The sequence below is a fragment of the Aegilops tauschii genome, chromosome 1, assembly GCF_002575655.3.
Source record: "Aegilops tauschii subsp. strangulata cultivar AL8/78 chromosome 1, Aet v6.0, whole genome shotgun sequence".
Taxonomy (NCBI): domain Eukaryota; kingdom Viridiplantae; phylum Streptophyta; class Magnoliopsida; order Poales; family Poaceae; genus Aegilops; species Aegilops tauschii.
The window spans coordinates 228225513-228235941 of NC_053035.3; positions in this window are offsets into that span (position 1 = coordinate 228225513).

The window sequence follows — 10429 nt, forward strand, 5'->3', positions numbered from 1 at the left end:
CTCAACCGCTTCTGCCCAAAAGTGTTTTGGAGTCTTGTACTCATCAAGCATCGTTCTTGCCATCTAAATAAGAGTCCGGTTCTTCCTCTCAACAACTCCATTTTGTTGAGGCTTGTACGTAGCCGAGAACTCGTGTGAAATCCCTTCTTCGTCAAGAAAGGTATCCACATTTGCGTTCTTGAACTCCGTTCCATTGTCGCTCCGAACCTTCTTGATCTTCACGTCAAATTGATTTTGGTCCTTCCTAGCGAAGTTTTTGAAGATCTTTTGGACCTGCAATTTGTCATCAAGAAAGAACACCCAAGTAAATCTTGAAAGATCATTGACTATGACTAGTCCGAATGAGTTACCACCGAAACTCTTGTAGGCATTGGGACCAAAGAGATCCATGTGAAGTAGCTCGAGTGGTCTTCTCGTGGTCATGATGTTCTTCGCGCGATGACTTCCTCCAACCTGATTTCCTGCCTGACAAGCACTACACAGTCTATCCTTGTCAAATATGACATCTTTTACTCCAAGGATATGATCACCTTTAATAAGTTTATCAAGATTTCGCATGCCCACATGACCTAGCCTTCTATGCCACAACCAGCCTTTAGAGGATTTAGCAATTAAGCAAGTTCTAGGTTGAGCCTTTTTAGTGAAATCAACAATGTAAAGATCACCTCTACGTATACCGGTAAAGACCATTTTACGATTGTCTCTTCGAAACACTTGGCAATCTATCTGAGTAAATAGGACATTGAAACCGAAATCAGCAAGTCTAGATACTGAAAGTAAATTGTACCCAAGAGATTCAACGAGCATGACATTTTGTATGGAGCTATCATGTGAGATGGCCACCTTACCTAGGCTAACCACCTTACCCTTTGAGTTATCACCAAAGGTGACATACTTTTGAGGGCCGTCGTTTCCAGCAAGCTCACGGAACATGTCTTTATCTCCGGTCATATGATCAGTACATCCACTATCAAGGACCCATTCCTTTCCTCCATCCATGTAGCCGTGAAGATTTGCCATAAGACCAAAGTGTCTCATCGCATCATCAAGATCATAGTCACTATCATCACCCTCATCATAGTATCCATGTTCAACATCATCTTGTGATTGATCAACCCCTAGAGAGGGTAATTCAATAGATAAATGATCATTACTATGGTTATCTTTATGAATTCTAATAGCTTCGGAAATGATATTGCTAATGATTCCAACATCTCCTTTGGCACGCATGAGATTGGTAAGCTCAAATAGACAATCACCAAACATAGGATCACTGGAATTCATCTTACTCAAGGCAATAGACTTATGGAGAATTTCGTCTAAATTTTTCAAGGAATAATTTGGAAATTGTTCCTCAAGAAATCTCCAAATAGTATAGGCACAACCAAGAGTAGGCAAACTAGCAATCAAATTTTTGGGCAATCCTCTAACGATAAGATTGATAGTTCTAAGATTGCGAATCATGTCAAGATCCTCTTCGGGTGTAGGATGCAAAGGATCAATATGAGGTGCACAAGGGCAAGTAATGTACTTGTTCAAATGATATTCATTGAAAATCTCAAGCATTTCATTTTTCCACTCATAGAAGAACTCTCCATCAAGAATAGGCACTCTACGTCTAAGACTCCCCAAAGTAGACACATCCATCTTCCTCCAAAGGTGTTTAAACCAAGGCAATGGAGACCAAAGCTCTGATACCAATTGAAAGGGTCGAGAAGAGGTATCTAGAAGGGGGGAATAGACTCTAATCAAGAAAAGTTGCAGTTTTTAATTCTTTATGTTGATGTGGAGTTTTAGCACAAGTTTAAGCATTCACAATACATATCAAGCAAGCATGACAAAGAGTATATGAGTAGCGTAAAGTAAAGCATGCAAGTTGCAAGAATGTAAAGGGATGGGACTGGAGTGTGCAAACGCAATTTGGAGACACGGAGATTTTTATCCGTGGTTCCGATAGGTGGTGCTATCGTACATCCACGTTGATGGAGACTTCAACCCACGAAGGGTAACGGTTGCGCGAGTCCACGGAGGGCTCCACACACGAAGGGTCCACGAAGAAGCAACCTTGTCTATCCCACCATGGTCGTCGCCCACGAAGGACTTGCCTCACTAGGGTAGATCTTCACGAAGTAGGCGATCTCCTTGCCCTTACAAACTCCTTGGTTCAACTCCACAATCTTGATGGAGGCTCCCAAGTGACACCTAGCCAATCTAGGAGACACCACTCTCCAAGAAGTAACAAATGGTGTGTTGATGATGAACTCCTTGCTCTTGTGCTTCAAATGATAGTCTCCCCAACACTCAACTCTCTCTCTCACAGGATTTGGATTTGGTGGAAAGAAGATTTGAGTGGAAAGCAACTTGGGGAAGGCTAGAGATCAAGATTTATGTGGTTGGAATGGAATATCTTGATCTCAACACAAGTGTAGGTGGTTCTCTCTCAGAAAATATGTGTTGGAAGTGTAGGCATGTTATGATGGCTCTCTCCACGAGTGAAGAGTGGGTGGAGGGGTATATATAGCCTCCACGCAAAATCTAACCGTTACACACAAATCACCAAACTCGGTGGGGCCGATTCAGAGAACTCGGTCAGACCGATTTAGTTCATAATGTGACCGTTAGGCATTTCGGTGGGACCGACACGTCAACTCGGTGGGACCGATTTCGTTAGGGTTAGGGCATAACGTAATCTCGGTGAGACCGATTACACAAACTCGGTGAGACCGATTTTGGTAATAGACAAACAGAGAGTTGGTCAGGCAAACTCGGTGGGACCGATTCGCTCATCTCGATTGGACCGAAACGTTATGAAGGGAAACAGAGAGTTTGCATTGCAATCTCGGTGGGACCGATCGCTCATCTCAGTTTGACCGAAATGTTACGAAGGGAAACAGAGAGATTACAATCCCATCTCGGTGAGACCGAGATCCCTATCGGTGAGACCGAAAAGACTAGGGTTTCTGGCAGTGGCTATGTCAACTGAACTCGGTGGCTCCGGGTATGAAATTTCGGTGGGGCCGAGTTGGACTTTTTGGTTTGGGACATATGTGGATGTGAGAAAGTAGTGGAGGGTTTTGGAGCATATCACCAAGCATTTTGAGCAAGAACCTCATTAAGCAACACCTCATCCCTTCTTAATAGTATTGGCTTTTCCTATAGACTCAATGTGATCTTGGATCACTAAAATAGAAAATGTAGAGTCTTGTGCTTTGAGCTTGAGCCAATCTTCTGTCCTTAGCATTTTGAAGGGTCCACTTCCTCTAGTCCATGCCACTCCATTGTTGAACTTATCTGAAACATACTAGGTAGAAGCATTAGTTCAACAAGAGATATGTTGACATTAATTACCAAAATCACCCAGGGAGCACTTGTGCTTTCACCAGGCCTGGAGTGCGTCCCCGGAGCAGCAGGTGGAGGCGCGCAAAGCTGCCCTTGCGTCGTTGAGGGGGACGCCCACCGAGGAAGAAGAGATCCTGAGGCGCGAGGAGGCGCTGGCTCTGGAGGCCCTGGAGCGTAGCCTCGAGCTTGAGCAGCTGGAGACGAGGGGCGTCAAGTTGCCCGAGCGGAAGATGCCGTTGGCGCACGTGAGGCCAAAGCTCAGGAAGATGTTGATCGCCGGGTGGCCGAGGTTTGCACGGGTCTTGAGGGTTGGCATGATCCGAGGTTGCAGCCTGGAGAGGTGGAGGCTGCAAGTAGGGCCGTCGCCCCTAGGCCCAGGCTGTCTGAAGTAGAGAGGTGTGAGGAGGCCAAAGCGGCCGCCCTCGTCACGGCGCAGGCAGAGTTGGCTTCCGCCCGCGCCGAGCTGCTCTCTCTTCAGAAACGGGTTGATGACGCCGAGGATGTCGCGCGGAAAAACAGAGAGGAAGTGCTTCAGCGGCGGACATTGGAGCGTGAGCACGCCCCCATGCTCCAGGACCTCAGGGTCAGGGCCAACGCGGCGCTGGGCCACGTTTCTGACGAGAACGCGCCGTATCCCCACTCGGATGACTACGCCAGTCACCTGCGCTTCTTCGCCGACGTGGTGACATACCTGGAAGCCCGGTCTGATAGAGCTCGCCAGCTCGTTGAAGAGAGGAGCCGGGGCCTGCTCGGGCGCGCGTTCTCACGTGTCTTCAGTTATCTTCGGAACACCTTCCCCTACTTTGACTTTGACGCCGCCATTTCCCCCGTATCGCAGGCCATTCGGGGCGACCTGGCGCGGTGGGTGGAGGACAACGTGGATGCGCTAGTTAGGGCCTTCTCCTCTGAGGACGACATGGTGGTGGTCGCGGCAGACGAAGGTGACGTGGTCAACGACGGTGATGGAGGCGCCGTCGAAGGTGACGACGATGCCGGCGAAGGTGACAACGATGTGAGCGACGCGTCCAAAGGCGATGCGGCGAGTGACATATCCGGCTGATCCCATGTTCCCCTACTGTTTGATCCTGTATGCAAAAACTCGGGCATGGCCCCTAAGATTGTCAGAGCATTTTGAGAGGGGGAGCCCCTCATGTAAACAAACTGATGTCTTTATTCCTTTATGTCAAGCCTAGTATGCACCTTCGAGGATCCGTGGGCCCGGCGGCAAGCTTGCCGCTGCGGCTTACCTTAGCCAAGTAAGCCCCCATGCTGGGTCATGAGATCGTGAGCTCCTGAGGAACTCCTGGGGGATCTGCTGGCTCGCCCAAGAGGGCTTCACGAGAATCCGGCGCCGATCGTGGTGCCGACGCACGTGGCGCGTATGCTGCGCCCTGCCCCGCTCGCGAGGAGCCCACGAGGGGGAGGCAGCGGTCGTAAGGCTCAGGGTAGGGCAAGAACCATATAGCAAAAAATCGCTCGAACGAGAAAAGGCACCCCCCGCGCACATCAATGAAAATTCAACTTCAACTTAAATCCAAATCCAGAAGGCAAGGTTACAGAAAAGAGATCCAAAGCAAATGGCCGCGTCCGGGGCCTAGTCTAGTCTTCTGGTCTTCTCACCAGCACGGAGCTAAGTGCTGCCACTAGGCGTGGGAGGGAGCCCCCGAGGCCCGAGGGCGGCTCTCCGGAGACTCCGGGGCGTGTATAGCACCACTCATTATTATGTGAGAGTGTCACGGGCGGCGATCTTCACAGGCGTGAGCCTTACTTCATATCACCAGACGAGGGCCCCGCCTTGCGCCTCCCTCGGCCACCGTTGAGGGCGACCGGAGACCAGGACGCCAACAAAGGGGCAAAGGGGACGCTAGCGGCGCCCTCGGCGACCACGGGTCCTCTACCGGGGGTAGGCTTTTCAACACCTCCCCAGCAGAGGGCCTACCTCCGGGGGGCCTTGCTCCGTGCGACATGGGGAGGGGTCTGGCTCCCGACCCCTCTCCTGCAGCCCCTAGCGCGATCCCCCTGGCGGAAGGGAGGTCACCGAGTTGGGGCCGGCAGCTGCGGTGGTGACCTGATCTCCCTGCGACTCATGGTTAGTGTAAGCTTGCTTCTGAGGGATTAGTGGTACCCTGTATCTGTTGTCGACGGCGCGGCTCGTGGGGCTCTCTGGCGCCTCCTGGAAGGCTTCATCTCGTAATGCCTCCTCCTCCCAACCTGGCCCGAGGAACGAGCCAGGGTCGTCCTCCGGCGTGTACTCCTGGTCCATCATGCGGGGCACATAGGCCTCCGAGGCCGCTGCCTCGAAGACCTCGCCAAAGTGCCCCACGCTCCATGTTGCCCGGCCCGTCATGCTGTCCTGAGGATGGCAGGGTGGTGCTCCGATGGGGCCGTACGTGGCAACACTTGTGCCCGCACCCATCTGGGGTGGTGCGGGCGCGGCAGGGCACCCTCCACCGTGGGTCATGTTAATGTCGACGAGGCCCCCGGGTGCGCCTGGGAGCACGCGGGCGCGGCGAGGCCCACCGTGGGACACGGCCGCCATCTGAGGCGTGAGCTGATAGCATAAGGGTGACGCTCCCGAGGCCGCTACGTCCAGGAGCTCGGCGACGCGTTCCAGCAGCGCATCCCAGCCGCTCTCCATCAGTCGGCACCGCAGCAGCTCTCGCGCCACCATGAGTGCTGCTCGCATGTTCGCCTGCTCCCGCCGGGTGTGTGGCGTCGTTGCTGCGGCGTGGCTTGCGGCCCTTGCAGTGGCTCACACTTGTCGTGAGGTGAGGGTAGACGGCGCCTGGCCGCGCCGCCCGCGCCCGGCGGTGTTAGGTGGCGCCCGTGCCGCCTGGAGCGCGGGGTTGAGGTCTTCATGGGCAGGCAGCGCCGCCCGAGCGGGCCAAGCCGCCCAGCGTTCGGCGCCGGCCCTCGGGTCGCCGGACATCGGAACCGCGGAGCGTCGGCGGATCGACTGGCAGGGAAGAGACTCCGGCGTACCCCTACCTGGCGCGCCAAATGTCAGATCACGGGTTCCGGCAAAACCCTTAAGGTTCGAACTCTGGGGTGCGTGCGAAGTTCTTTCCCTCCTACCGATCCATGCCCTAGGTTTACTAAGATCTCGCGGACGAACTCGATGAACTCACAACACAAAAGACAAAAGATTTATACTGGTTCGGGCCACCGTTGTGGTGTAATACCCTACTCCAGTGTGGTGGTGGTGGATTGCCTCTTGGGCTGATGATGAATAGTACAAGGGGAAGAACAGCCTCCTGAGGTTGGGGTGTTCTTGTGCTCTGTGGACTTGTGGGTGTGAGGATGGGAGATCCACTCGATCCCCCTACTGTGGTGGCTAGTCCTATTTATAGAGGCCCTGGTCCTCTTCCCAAATATTGAGCGGGAAGGGAGCCAACAACGGCCAATTTGAAAGGGGACAACTAGTACAGCTTATCCTGACAAAAGTAATCTTCGCCTGCAAAAGGCTCTGGTGGTGACGCCGCCTTGGGCTCCATGGTGACCTCCGTCTTGCCGTCCTGCTGGTCTTGGTCTTGTTGCACTGATATGGAAACCTTTGCTTGATGCCTCGGTACTCCGCGACTGCGCTTGTTTCCTTAGCACCAAAGGGGAAACAAGGACATTGCGCGCGCTGGCGCCCGCCTGGCACCCGCCTGGTCTCGACCGTCATGGCTCACGTCACGAGAATGTCGCGAGGTTTGCCCTGCCTTGATCTCTCCGCTCCTCGCGAGCCAACCTGGTGAGGCCGCTCCTGAGGAGGTCTTGTGTCGTCTGCCTCGCGAGGCTTGGCCCCTGGCGAGGGTCTTCAACGCCTTGTTGATGAAGATGGGGCGTACGGGCCCATGAGCAGAGCCACGCCGTGGGCCGCAGGCAGGCAAGTCTGGGGACCCCCATTCCCAGAACGCCGACACACTGGCCAGACACCCTTTGCCCTGGTATACAGGGCAGAAGCAGTTCTCCCGACGGAACTCATATACGGGTCACCTCGAGTGCTTGCTTATGATGAGCTTGAGCAAGAGCAGTTGCGCCAAGATGATGCGACGCTCCTTGAGGAAGATTGTCTTCGGGCTGCTGTGCGAGCCGCTTGCTACCAGCAAGCCTTGCGCCGCTACCATAGCCGCAAGGTTCATGCTCGAAGCCTTGAGGAAGGCGACCTTGTTCTTCCGCGAGTCCAATCCGCCAAGAATTCCAACAAGTTGATGCCAAAGTGGGAAGGCCCTTATTAGGTAATACGAGTCACCAGGCCCGGTGCAGTCCACGTGGAGACCGAAGATGGTATTCCAGTGAGCAACTCCTGGAACATCGAACATCTTCGCAAGTTTTACCCATAAGGCGCGGTTGTCGGGCCCCCTGGCAGACCACTTTTTGTACAAGCCTTGCTAGCAAGGCATCTAACCCTTTGTACAAAGCCAGGCGCAGACTCAGAGCAACAGATAAATAAATAAAGCGCTGGCACCCTAGAATTAGCATGCATGCTAGGTTGAGTCTCCCTCTCTGGTAGGGTTGATAGTGCTTGGCGGCAACTAACCCCTAGCATAGAGGTCGAGTGCGTGTCTTTCTGTCTCTTCCAGTCCTTTTTGGTTCGCAGGTTGCACAGGCGCTTCTGCAGAACCGTTTGGAGAAAAGAAGACGGACCGACACCCCCGACCCTGGCAAACCGAGGTTGCCGGGGGCTGCAGTTTCAGATAAGTTTTTTCTCCCCCGCTATGCGCTTCCATATGAAACTTGAACGTACGAAACTTCGTTCATTCCTACGCCACCGTGCTCCCTCCTTCCTATGCCCGAAATCCCTTTCAGGCTGGAATTTGGTTGTAGTTGTGGTGGAAGGGAAACAAATGAAGGGCCCGATCCTACTTTACCCCTACTCCCGCCAAGAGCGTGGGTATAATCGTGGTATAAAGCGGGAGGACGGCAAGGGTTGTTGCCGGGAAATGTTGTTTGCTTAAAATAACAAGGACTCGCTCCTTAGTGTGGGCCTCGCTCACGCACAAAAGAACCCGGCAAACACCCTTTTTCATTAATACGTTGATTAAACAAGTACAATTCATGTGGAACGTAAACATGAGCAAGGGGTTACAAAGTCTAAATTCGACAAGTGCCCGCAGGCTTAAGATCTGAAAAAAGATAAGATGCCCATAATCCCTTTCTTGTCCCTCTCCTCAGGAAGCGGATCAGGCTAGCAGGAGGGCAAAAGGAGTGCCTAGGCGAGGTACGAGCAGCAGAAGACACCAAGAGAACGTCCCGGCAGCCGCCCAGAAGAGGGCTGGTGATGACGGTGCCGGGGAAGAAGCCAAAAGATGAGGCAGCGGGCCGGCAATACGAGACGAAGGCTTCGATGCCATCGTACTCCGACTTGACAGCCCGCCACCCACCTTCTTCGCCTTCTCCGGCCTTCCAGCACCAGCCGCCAGAAGCAACGGCCCCGAGAAGTTCAAGGAGCTGGCTCAAGGTGCCGCCGCCAAGAACTCCCCCCCGGCAAATCACTCTGCCGGGGAGAAAGCCAGGTGCTGCTGCCGGCGTCGCCTAGGGACGGGACGTCTGATGTCTAGTCGGACCCATCCCCGTCGTCCTCCCCGCTGGTCCCCTCCTCTTCGCGGTCGCTCGAGGAGGAGCTCTCGTCGTCGGTCAAGCTCTCCGTGTAGCACCCTAACCTGATTCCCGAGCGCCCGAAGACCTTTACGGAGAGCAGGTCACTCTCCACTAATTTGAAGTGGAGAACGTGCCCCTTCATCAAGCAGTGGGCGCGTGCGAAGGTTTTCCAACCCCGTCGAAGAAGCATTACATGAGGGACGGGGAACCTTGTGTTCTCCCACATCTCGCCATTGCAACACCCCTTATTGTGAAGCCTCAGCCTCGGCGGCTGGTTGATCTCCAGCACCCTCGTGAACGCCTAGGGAAGACGAAGGCGGCTACGCGGCGGCTCGCACAACTGCAAGATGAACTCCGGCGCTGTGTCTCCGACATGGCCGCTCGACAAAGCAGGAGGAGATGGTGGCGGAGACGGTGGCGTCGTGGGTGTCCCCCTTCCGCGCCCACCTCTGCCTCGACCACCTCGCCGACCGCGACCCCATCCGGCGCCTCCGCCTTGAGCGTCTGGCTCCTCCTTAACCGCCGCGGCTCTCTGGTGGGAGGTAGTGTTGGAAATATGCCCTAGAGGCAATAATAAATGGTTATTATTATATTTCTTTGTTCATGGTAATTGTCTATTATTCATGCTATAATTGTATTGTCCGGAAATCGTGATACATGTGTGTATACATAGACCACAACCTGTCCCTAGTAAGCCTCTAGTTGACTAGCTCGTTGATCAACAGATAGTCACGGTTTCCTGACTATGGACATTGGATGTCATTGATAACGGGATCACATCATTAGGAGAATGATGTGATGGACAAGACCCAATCCTAAGCATAGCATAAAAGATCGTGTAGTTTCGTTTGCTAGAGCTTTTCCAATGTCAAGTATCTTTTCCTTAGACCATGAGATCGTGCAACTCCCGGATACCGTAGGAGTGCTTTGGGTGTGCCAAACGTCACAACGTAACTGGGTGACTATAAAGGTGCACTACGGGTATCTCCGAAAGTGTCTGTTGGGTTGGCACGGATCGAGACTGGGATTTGTCACTCCGTATGACGGAGAGGTATCTCTGGGCCCACTCGGTAATGCATCATCATAATGAGCTCAATGTGACTAAGGCGTTAGTCACGGGATCATGCATTGCGGTACGAGTAAAGAGACTTGCCGGTAACGAGATTGAACAAGGTATTGGGATACCGACGATCGAATCTCGGGCAAGTAACATACCGATTGACAAAGGGAATTGTATACGGGGTTGATTGAATCCTCGACACCGTGGTTCATCCGATGAGATCATCGTGGAACATGTGGGAGCCAACATGGGTATCCAGATCCCACTGTTGGTTATTGACCGGAGAGGCGTCTTGGTCATGTCTGCATGTCTCCCGAACCCGTAGGGTCTACACACTTAAGGTCCGGTGACGCTAGGGTTGTAGAGATATATGTATGCGGAAACCCGAAAGTTGTTCGGAGTCCCGGATGAGATCCCGGACGTCACGAGAGGTTCCGGAATGGT